We start from the raw sequence: 10,606 nt of genomic DNA, 5'->3' as shown, positions 1-10,606 counted from the left end.
AAAAAAAAAAAAAAAAAAAAAAAAAAAAAATCGCATGTCTTTCTAGGTCCAGTGGCAGCATTTTTACCTAGTCACTTTTCTTTATAAATTAGCCTGATCCTGGCAACGCTGAGATGTGGGCACAACATTGCGAAGGTCTGACAAGCAAGAAAAGAGCTGAACTAATTGATTAGAGCATGTTCCTTTTGCAGGATTGAAGGGCACATAAAAATAGACTGGCTGGCAATGCAATGAATCTTTATACCATGCAGCTAAGAAATCTAAAGCAGATGGCTACACTTTCCTCACTACTAAGTGACATGACGTAATGCAGACTCCAAAACGCCAAGGGACATGGAAAGCCATCAGACGGGGAGCCAAGAGCATACATAAAACACAGATGATAACTGTTTAAGATTGAAGCCTGATACTGCTATTGAGTGCAGCAAACAAACCTTATAAGCTTAGATATCTGTTGGGATAAAAGCAAACCACAACTTACTGTATAAAACAAGGCCTTTTAGGGAAGGCTGAACACCCCTGCCAAAAAAATGGGAATAAGGAAAATAGGACATCTAAATTTAACAGCAAAGTGTCTTGTAAAAAAGAGACTTGTAACCTTTTCTCCAGGACTTGAAATCAATAGGATGGCCATTGCCTGGATGTCAGCTAAAATATTTTCCAGTGGGGAAAATATTAATCTCTGATTTTAGAATTTCTTCAGGCAATGTTACCGTCAACAAATCGACTTGGACGTCATGGAAGTTGCTAGATCAGCAATCTTATGGAACTGGAGTCGTATACTAATAGGCGAGAAAATGAGAAGGCCAAGATTTTCCACTTGGGGGATTTTTGGTGGGTTTGGGGAAGATTCTCAAAGCCTCTTTATTGGGGTCTCAGAAAGAGACCCCTTCTAAGGCTTCAAACACAGAATCCAAATTCTCTTAAAAGTCTTGATCTAAACTTTCCCCCTTCTATCCCATTATGCTTCTGTAACTGTGCTTTAAACTTTACCCCCCCACTCAAAGAGGCTTCCCCACCTCACTGTGCATAACTTATACCACTGCCCCCTTGTTCCAGCCCAAATAAGTCTTCACCAACCCTACGTGTGCAAGAGTCCTAACTATGCCACACCCTCGGACCTTTTCTCCCAATTAAAGCAGATCATCTAAAGTCCCCAGTGTCTCAATTACTTCATAACCGATTACCAAGTTGCTTGAAAATTGCATTGCTTAGCTACCCAATCCAGAACAATGGAAGTGGCGCAATGCTGGCGCCCGCTGCATAAGCACCGGACTGCTTACTAGGGCTGTGCGAAATTTCACCGGCCGTTTCATTTCGACACTGTTTCAACTCATTTTGAGGTTGAAACAGCAAAAATCGAAGTAAAACAACAGGCGTTGAAGCAGCCTTGAAACAAAACGAGCCTAGTCGAAATGTTTCGGCCATAGCACTGGGGATGGGAAGTCAGTGCAGCTGGGCTGACTTCCCATCCCTGGTGCAAGATCTGTCAGGGGTCGGTGCGTCAGCCCAGCTGGGCTGACTTCCCATCCCTGGTGCAAGATCTGTCAGGGGTCGGTGCGTCAGCCCAGCTGGGCTGACTTCCCATCCCTGGTGCAAGATCTGTCAGGGGTCGGTGCGTCAGCCCAGCTGGGCTGACTTCCCATCCCTGGTGCAAGATCTGTCAGGGGTCGGTGCGTCAGCCCAGCTGGGCTGACTTCCCATCCCTGGTGCAAGATCTGTCAGGGGTCGGTGCGTCAGCCCAGCTGGGCTGACTTCCCATCCCTGGTGCAAGATCTGTCAGGGGTCGGTGCGTCAGCCCAGCTGGGCTGACTTCCCATCCCTGGTGCAAGATCTGTCAGGGGTCGGTGCGTCAGCCCAGCTGGGCTGACTTCCCATCCCTGGTGCAAGATCTGTCAGGGGTCGGTGCGTCAGCCCAGCTGGGCTGACTTCCCATCCCTGGTGCAAGATCTGTCAGGGGTCGGTGCGTCAGCCCAGCTGGGCTGACTTCCCATCCCTGGTGCAAGATCTGTCAGGGGTCGGTGCGTCAGCCCAGCTGGGCTGACTTCCCATCCCTGGTGCAAGATCTGTCAGGGGTCGGTGCGTCAGCCCAGCTGGGCTGACTTCCCATCCCTGGTGCAAGATCTGTCAGGGGTCGGTGCGTCAGCCCAGCTGGGCTGACTCCCTGCCCCTAGCCTGATCTAGCTAAAGGGTGAAACAGTGGCGAAACAGCCTCACTGTTTTGACGAAGTGAAACGGAACAGCTGTTTCGAATTGAAATGAAATTTGAAATGAAATGCCGTTCCGTGGAAACCTCGACGCTCAAGGTGAGATGGAACGGTGCCATCTCGCACAGACCTACCATTTCCCTGAAGGAGGAAGAGTGAACTTCAGCATAAAAGACTGTAGTAATTTCTTTCCCCCATTCTGCAACATTTACAACACTCCCCTATTGAAAGTCTGGGCTGTCTGCTAATAAAAATCCATAATCTTATTACAAAGTTCATACCCCTCTGCCATATGCTGGTATTATGAAAGTGCTTGGTTAACATTAAATAATGTTTACCAGTTATATGCCTGCCAAGGCTAAGCCACTTACTGATGGGCAAATATTGAGTTTAGAGACAGGATAGGCCAGATCCTCAACTGGCGTGAAGCAGCAGAGCTCCAGCCCAGCACAGGCCTGTGAGGAGCTGTAGCTCAGATCAGAGCTCTGTGCATTTTCATTGCAGCTCTGGTGGTAAAGCAACAAACCTCTAAAACGGGGTGGCTTAAAAAAACCCCAAACCTGTTCAGAACAGGAAGGTTTCCGTGGGATCTCACAGCAAAAGGGGCTCTGAAAACACATTGCTGCAGCACATGGAACTGAAGCAGTCTTGTGGTAGAGTACAGGCCCTGTTACACCATGATCCCACTGGTAGAACTGCATCAGGAGTGCAGGGTAGGGCAGGATTTTTTTTTTTTTTTTTTTAAACAGAAAGTTACACTGATCTAAGCCCTGGCACTGATGCAGTTAGGCTGTTACAAAGGTGCCTTATACTGGTAGCTTAAATCCTGCCCTGAGCCAGCATAAACTATGGGTACGAGCAACTTTGGGTGCCTTTACACTGTGCTAGGGGGGAGGGGAGAGGCACTTTAATTGGAGCAGCTCTGAGAATTACTTTAATTAAAGTGCCTGCAGCCTCTCATGCATCAGTGTCCCTCTGCTTCAAAGTGACAGCAGGGGCACTTTAACAAAAGCTAATTAAAGTGCTGCCATTTTGACGTACAGGGACGCTGATACACAAGACACGGAGACTGCTGGACCATGCTAATTAGCACACTGCAGCAGACTTGATTAATCAAGTCTGCTCTGATGTGCTGCTATTACAGCACATGGAAGCAACATCCCCACACATCTACAGGTACCCTTTATGAGAGTGTGTGTGTGCGCGCACGTGCACGTGCGAGCATACAGTGCAGGGGAGGTGAAGAGAGTAGTTGTCACCAACTCTAATGGACTAGTTCGGCAGCAAACCTTTCTAGCGTAGACAAAGCCCAAAGAGCTAGAAAGTGAAACCAAGTAGAAACAAATGAAATAGGCTTGTCTGGTTTCATTGCCTGAAAGGTGAGCAGCTGAACACCCGACAACTGTAACAGCGAACAGCAAATTGAAACACAAATATTTTGTGTCTACACACATTCGTAACACAGATAAGAGAACAAGGCTTTTGCAAAATGCCAATTTTAACCTGCAAAATGTTCTTGCAGCATACACTTCCATCCATCATCCGTGCTGCAGCTTGGCTTTCATCCAGGCGGATTCGTGGCACACTGAAATGGTTCGCTAGCTCAGGCCTCTGAGCGTCTGTTAGCCACCCTAATTAAAAGCATGATGGGATGCGATGTATGATCCTAATTGTGCCTCCTGCCATGTTACACGTGCAAGGCAGGAGGCACAACTGTGAGATTGGGGGGGTCCGGTTCTAATTACGCCACACTGATGAGGGCTCCCAGCGGTGGGAACGCATGGAGTCTTTGGCTGGGATATGCTCCCGCAGCTGGGAGCCCCCATCAGCTGATGGGTGCTCCCTGCCATGGGAGCGCATCTGAGCCCTTCAAGGCTCATTGTGCCCTCCAGGGTGGGGGCACTGGTCAGCTGATTGGGGCTGGGAGCACATTCAATTCATAGTGCAAGTGGAAACCAGCCACAAGGTTATTATACATCTTTTCTGGAATAACTTTGTGGCTTATTCCATTTCATTGCAGAATTGGTTAAATTAGTGTATGACTGGGTTATATTTAAGACATTCATGTCTTAAGCGTAACGTCTGCCAGGGACCTAGTGGTCAGCAGCTGACAGGATCATGAACACTTCTTGCTCTCATCTATGCTGATGATCGGTCAGTCATAGCCAGTTACGTCAGTGTGTGAGGAACTGATTTATCTGAACAGAGAAGTGGATTTATATTGAGGAGCAACAATCTGGGAAATAAGATGAGAATGTAGAAAAATGCATGTAATATATACTCCAATCTCACAACTTGAGTCTGGAGAGAGTGGATTTATTGTTGAAGGAGGCTGTTAGTTTCTTTCAAGTGTAATCTACAGGTTTTTAAAGTGAGAAATCCTGCAACCAGAAACCCAAAGTAGAATAACACTTTACAGATGCGAGAGAACGAAATCCCTTCACAGGGGGGAGGGAACTTCTTAAAGAAGAGAAACTTGTGGTTGACAGTAAATCATTTGCATTTGAATTTAACACTCATTTAGAGGCCAGCCCCAAATTGGGCATTACCACAAACACTCTAGGGTGGACCTCACAACCCAGAGTCATGCTATTAAAGTTATTGATGACTGCTAACAGAAGGAGTCATGGTAGCAAGAGCTAAGGGCCTCATCCTATTTATACGCAACACCGTGGCAACTCCCATTCATTTCAAAGACACAGAACTATGCTGGAAATAAGAGTTTTGCAGGATTCTGCAAATACCGCCTAAAAGCTAGCGTTATAGGAGCGTTGACCCCTTCACATAAGGGAGGAGACAACACATCACAAAGTTTTTACACGGTGCACGCAGCTGCGTCACTTAACGTCCACGTTATCAAATTTTTATTTCTGAAGATCAGGCATTAGCTATTCTGGAGGAATGGAAAGGGCCAAGAAGCAATTGAAGGCCATCTACTGGGACGTCTTCACAACAGAGAACTCAGGTGACTGGTGTCACTTGGGAACAGCTCGACTGCAATGCCCTGCCCCAGTTACTGCGTCTTCACTGTGGGTGTCCCTAGGTTTCCTGGGGCTGTGTCCCGTGGTTCAGGGTGCTGCACCGAGCTCAGCCATTTAGATTCTTGAGCAGAGAATCAGGGCAGAGCATGCCCCTCTCTTTCTGGACACCTGGTGAGGGTTGGGGGAAGGATAAGTTAGGAGAGATACTGGGAATATCATGTCCTCACTTCAACGTGCATGGAGAGTTACTAGCCTGACTGCAAACCTCACCCAGGTGTTAGCTTCTGGCCCCAAATGGGCCAACTATCTTGGGTTGAAGGCACCAAACTTGACCAAGATGCGAATGAGGGAAAGGTTGGGGCAGCACGAGGCAGGAACCAGTTACCGCTGCAGCATGACATACTTTGCAGACCCTTGCTGAAGGTGAGATCAAGAAGCATTCTCCTGTCTCTGTGCATTTCCTTCTCTTCCTCTTAATTCAGTCTCCAAACTTTGCCATGTTTTTCCATTTGCAAAACATGGTTAACTTTTTTAAATAGCCACCATTCTTTTAGGCTCTGGAGATCTTCAAGATACAAACTGACTGGCAGCTGGTGTAGCGTGGCCTGAATCTGGGGACAGTCTGCCTTGCTACTTCCAAGAGGTGAACACGGCCTTGCCTTGCTCTCAGTGGAGCATTCACTCGGAGGCCCACTCAAATGGCTCTGAAGGTCCCTGTGAACTATTTCAGTACTTTTAGCAGCTAACACGCTACTCTGGTGCTGGAGAGGGTGGGTGAAATAGCTGCTGTCCAAACTTGTCGGTGTGACAAGCAGATTTCAGAGCTCAGAGCCTTCTCTAGCAGAGTTCTGCATTTTCTAGACAAAAATCTGGAGTATGCTGGAAATGTTAAGGACAGTGGGAAAAGCATGCCTAACAAACACAGAAGGCATACCGAACTGGAGAAGGGCGCAGGGCAGTGGGTGAAGGGACGTAGAAGAGTGGCCGTCTCAGTTCTGGGATTTCTTCCACACAATTCAGTTCTCATATTGCTGCAGAAGCAGCACCGTCTAAGGCTGGGGATTCAGACTTGAGGTCTATTCCTCGCTCAGCCACTGTCCTGATTGGTGACTTTGGGCACGGCCCGTCTCCTTCCACCACTAGTCAGCCCAGCCTGGAAGCTTCAAAGGAGCTCAAGACGCTTAGCGCCCGCTGAACTTCTGACTTCAAGGCTCTTTGATTGAAAGCCCCGTCTCACTGTGTTTGTGCTGCCTGGCAAAATGAGGCCCTGACTCCAGCTGGGAACTCAGTTGTGGACACGTAATGACAGCAGCGGTAGAGGAAAAAATACGGGTGGATAAAGTTCTGCAATGGCCTATGCAAAACAGCACAGTGAGTTTTATTTCCAATTTTAACTTGCCCTTGGCCTCTCCAAGTCCCTTCCTGACATTTCTGGCTTCATTCGATGTCCTTTGCTACCTTACAGTGCCTGGTCTCAGACAGATGTTTTTGGTGGTATTAACTAGGCTATAGGGAGGGTGGGGGATAAATGGCATTGCATTCCTCGGCTGCCACGAGAACACATCTGACCTTAAAAATAGATCGGCAGCGATTTAGCCAGCTCTTAAGTAAACACTTAAGCCAAGAGTTTAAAGATAGCTGGGGGAGACAAGGGCCTGATTCCCATTAAAATGAATGGGAATTTGGTGTCCTCAGCCCTTAAGCAGCCTTGAAAAAAAATAAAAAAAATAAAATCTTAGTTTGATACATGACTGGGAGGGCACAATGTAAACAGGCCCCTCCCTGCCGCATGGCCCCATGCAGACTTACGACTTAAGCAGATGGAGAAATGCATAAAATAATACAAACAGAACAGAACTGTTGGTGGGAAGCCAGATAAAGCCCCAAGAGGGAATTTTGTACTTGGCACCAGAGTAATGTACTGAACCTGCACCCTCCTGCATGTAAAAGCAGGGAACTGATCATGATCAGGCACCTCAATTCTGCATTCAGCATCTCACTTCTGAATGACAGGTCAGGCAATGGATGGGTAAGGAGAGTTAGAGCAGAGCACTTGGCTTCACCTCTCTTTGAAAGGTCTGGCATGGGCAGGGCTCGGATTCAGAAAGACCAGAGAGACAACATCCATGCGCCTCTCCCCTGCTCTATAGCCCCAGTTCTGTCCCGGCTTCTGCCCGACCCTCTGCCACATTTAATCCCAGAGAGAACAGCTCGCTCAGTCCTGGGCCTGCAACACATCAGGCCTGCTCCACGATTCCTTCCCAGTTTGCTCAAGAGGACTCTGTAGCAGAGGAGTGATGCAAGCGCTGCTCCTGTGCATGAGCGCTTTCAGCAGCCAGCAGGACCCCACAGCTGGACTGTGCTTGCTTGCCCTTTTAAGAAAAAGAGGGCATGTTTTACTAAGCGTGATCCTACTAGAAAGGTGCTGACCCAGCTTCTCAGGTTAGTGCCCTACCAAATTACAAGCCAGCTGCTTACAGAGCCTGCTTAGGCCCCACCTCCTCTGGCCAGCATCTTTCTAACAAAGTGATTTCTCCAGAAAGTGCGTAGCTGGTTTCTAGCCCCATGGAAACAGGACTTAAGTGGCTGCAACTAATGAGTGCCATTACCTTTGGATTCTGCTGTTCCAAATATGTCATCTCTACCTTGGCAGGATTTCCCACTAAAAATGCAACAGGCCACTTGTCTTGTTTTTTGTTCTGACCTTGCTGGTCTTGGTACTTCCTCTAAACCCAGCTGAAAGGTCTGTAGGGCCAAACTCTTCACTTGATCTCTGGGAATCTCTGATTTACACCTGCTGATGATCTGGTCCTTCTCAAATCTAACCCTCAGACAATTTCAACACGTACAAGGGAAGGATAAAACAGAGCACTTTGGTGATCACGGCACAGGCAGGACCTATTTAACAAGACTTGCTGAGATTAGGGCAACTACCTGGGGTACATTAGGAATGAATATGTTTTAGTTGTATGAGGGCTGAATTGGGCAGTTGTTAGAAAAGTTTCTCCACAAGCCACCCCTGGCTGCAAGCCTCCATAATGTCTAGCTCCAGCCAGAATTACAGACATGACTGTCCTGTTATCAGAACCCCCAAGAAACCCCGATCTGGTAAATATGAATCCCATGATTTTTCATGCCACAGGTTTAAGGCTAAATCATGTCCTCGAGCATTATATCCTTCTCTTGCTAGCTTTTGATTTTGCTCCCAAAGTAAATAATGCAAGGTGAGAACATAGTGAGAAAAATGCAAATCAGAGTGGTCCAGTAAAATTGTTTTTATTTCTGTAATTTCATAAGTATAAAACAAATCAGCTCAATATTGTGCGAACAGAGTGGACCATATGCATGTGACTACAATGAGCCTTCTTAAGTCTTCACAACACACCTGGCTATTTACATCAGACAAAGTACATAATTTAGGAATCAGTAATTTAGTGGAAAAATATCTCTCGTATAATAAAATAGGAAACCTTGGTTCTTTCACTTCTATTTCCCCCCGCCCCCAAACAACTTTTATCCAAAGATATAACAATTTACCTGTCACTGCTAAGCGCAGTCAATGAGATTTCTAGATTCAGCTATTCAGGCATCATATCAAAATGTTATGTTCAGTGATTCAAGCCATGGCATTAAAACCACCTGTAAACAAGTCAACGTTTTCTCTCTCCAGTGCCTGAAGTGCACTGACAAAACCACAGCACAGACTCTGCACAGCATGCGCAAGAATCTGCTATAAACGTCTCCCCAACGTAGCACATGTCTGCCTAGGTTCATAGGTATCGAGATCTACATGGGTTTACTGTTCCAGTCTTACTTTTCCAAAACCTGAATGACACCAAAAGGAGACAATGCAAGGGGCACTTTTAGCCTCCTCCATACGTTGTCTTACTGCTTTAGTTCCTGCAAACCCCAAACCAAAGATAATCCCAATCGGTGGCCTAAATAATCCATCATGTCCACTCCTCCCAGGGAGTTTAAGGACCTTTACTTTGGCTTTGTAAACCACCTCCCCAATCCACTAGCAGAACCCGTTCTTCTCTCATTAACGTGAATGGTCGCACTGGAGGGGTGGTGGGATGAAGAAAAGCTGGGAGAAAGTGGAAGATCTGGGAATTGCTATATAGGGAACCAGGGGCAGGGGACTGGTGAGACAGGCAGACTGATATTGCTCGTCTATTTGGGAAGTAAGTGGAGTATGTGAAGCTAAAGTATTTGAAAATCCCTATATCAGGCACAGAAGAATATCATGGCATTTCTTCATCTTGGGCTACTGCAGGGGTCAGCAACATTTTTGGGCAGCGCCAAAACACCCTGCAACCTCAACTTGTAAGATGTTGGTGTGCCAGGGATGGATCGGGGGTAGTAGGGAGAAACAGAGCTGTGATCCTTGTTGTGGCAGCACAGTCCTGGCCCCTTCCCTGCCATTTGCCCCAAGGTGTGCGCGCACCCGCTGACAGCAACAAGCCAGGCCGGGGCCACAGATCCTGGTGTGGCTGCTTGCAGCCTCTCTGCTGCCTGCTGTGAGCCCAGGCTCCGTGGCCAGTGGGAGCCCAGGCCAGCTGTGGCATGTCAAGCAAAATGGCTTCACATGCCACACGCCAGGGGGTTGCTGACCCCGGGTTTGGCGAGAAACATCAACTCTGTAGGTGGTGGGGGCTCTTCATAACAGCCAGGAACATGCTTCACTTGGGGAAGGCTGCACTGGGGGTGGGAGACAAAGAGGCTGCCGAAGTAAAGCAGGAAAGCAAATTTGCATACAACTGCTTGACAATCCACAGGGATAACGTACTCCCACATTGGTCCTTGTTGTGCACACTGGAGCTCTTCACTCAAGCACTTAAGTGCAGGGCGTTGCTTTTTACATCAGGACCACGGACAGCACTCAAGACAATCCAGTCTGAACAGGTCTTCCCATTTACAGTCAGGGTGTCTCTTACCTGCCGTGTGCTTGCAGGGATTGGGAATGCAAAGTATTGAGAGAGCAGCTGGGCTGGCCATGAGCTTCCCAGCAAGAAGGAACCAGATAAGTTTTCTACCCATTTCATTCTCTATCAGGAACATTACAAATTTATTCTTGCGTTAAAGGTGACAGCGGTTCCTGGATGTGAAAAAGAGAATTTTTAGGCCTTGATCTTGCAGAAACTCATGCTTTAGAGCTTCTTGTGATGCACATCACTCCGATTCAAAGCCCAGTAGAGCCAATGGAAAGATTCCCAGTGATACAGAGTCAAACCCCTTGTGCACAAAGTGAGTGATACAGGTGGGAACAGAAATTTGCTCTGCAAATTTGCTCTTGTGCCAATCTGCCTTGTATGAAAGCCTGTGCCTCACCCTGTACTGTGCATCTTGCCAGGATTCAGGTCTCCAAAAGTTCCATTTTAAATCCCTTTTCTTCACCACCACCTCCAGCCTGGGTTC

General features: G+C 47.5%; 1 long non-coding RNA gene across 1 annotated transcript in view; it reads right to left on the bottom strand.

The window, feature by feature from the left end:
• Positions 1-9,814: 9,814 nt before the first annotated feature.
• Positions 9,815-10,606, bottom strand: part of LOC109293478 — a 7,583-nt gene continuing 6,791 nt past the window's right edge. The window contains exon 2 of the long non-coding RNA XR_002096325.1: positions 9,815-10,591. This is a non-coding gene — a long non-coding RNA (uncharacterized LOC109293478). The remainder of the gene's footprint in view (positions 10,592-10,606) is intronic.

Source organism: Gavialis gangeticus, unplaced genomic scaffold (genome assembly GCF_001723915.1).
Source record: "Gavialis gangeticus isolate Ggan-Ray unplaced genomic scaffold, GavGan_comp1, whole genome shotgun sequence".
NCBI lineage: Eukaryota > Metazoa > Chordata > Crocodylia > Gavialidae > Gavialis > Gavialis gangeticus.
This window is presented reverse-complemented; position numbering and strand designations above follow the sequence as displayed.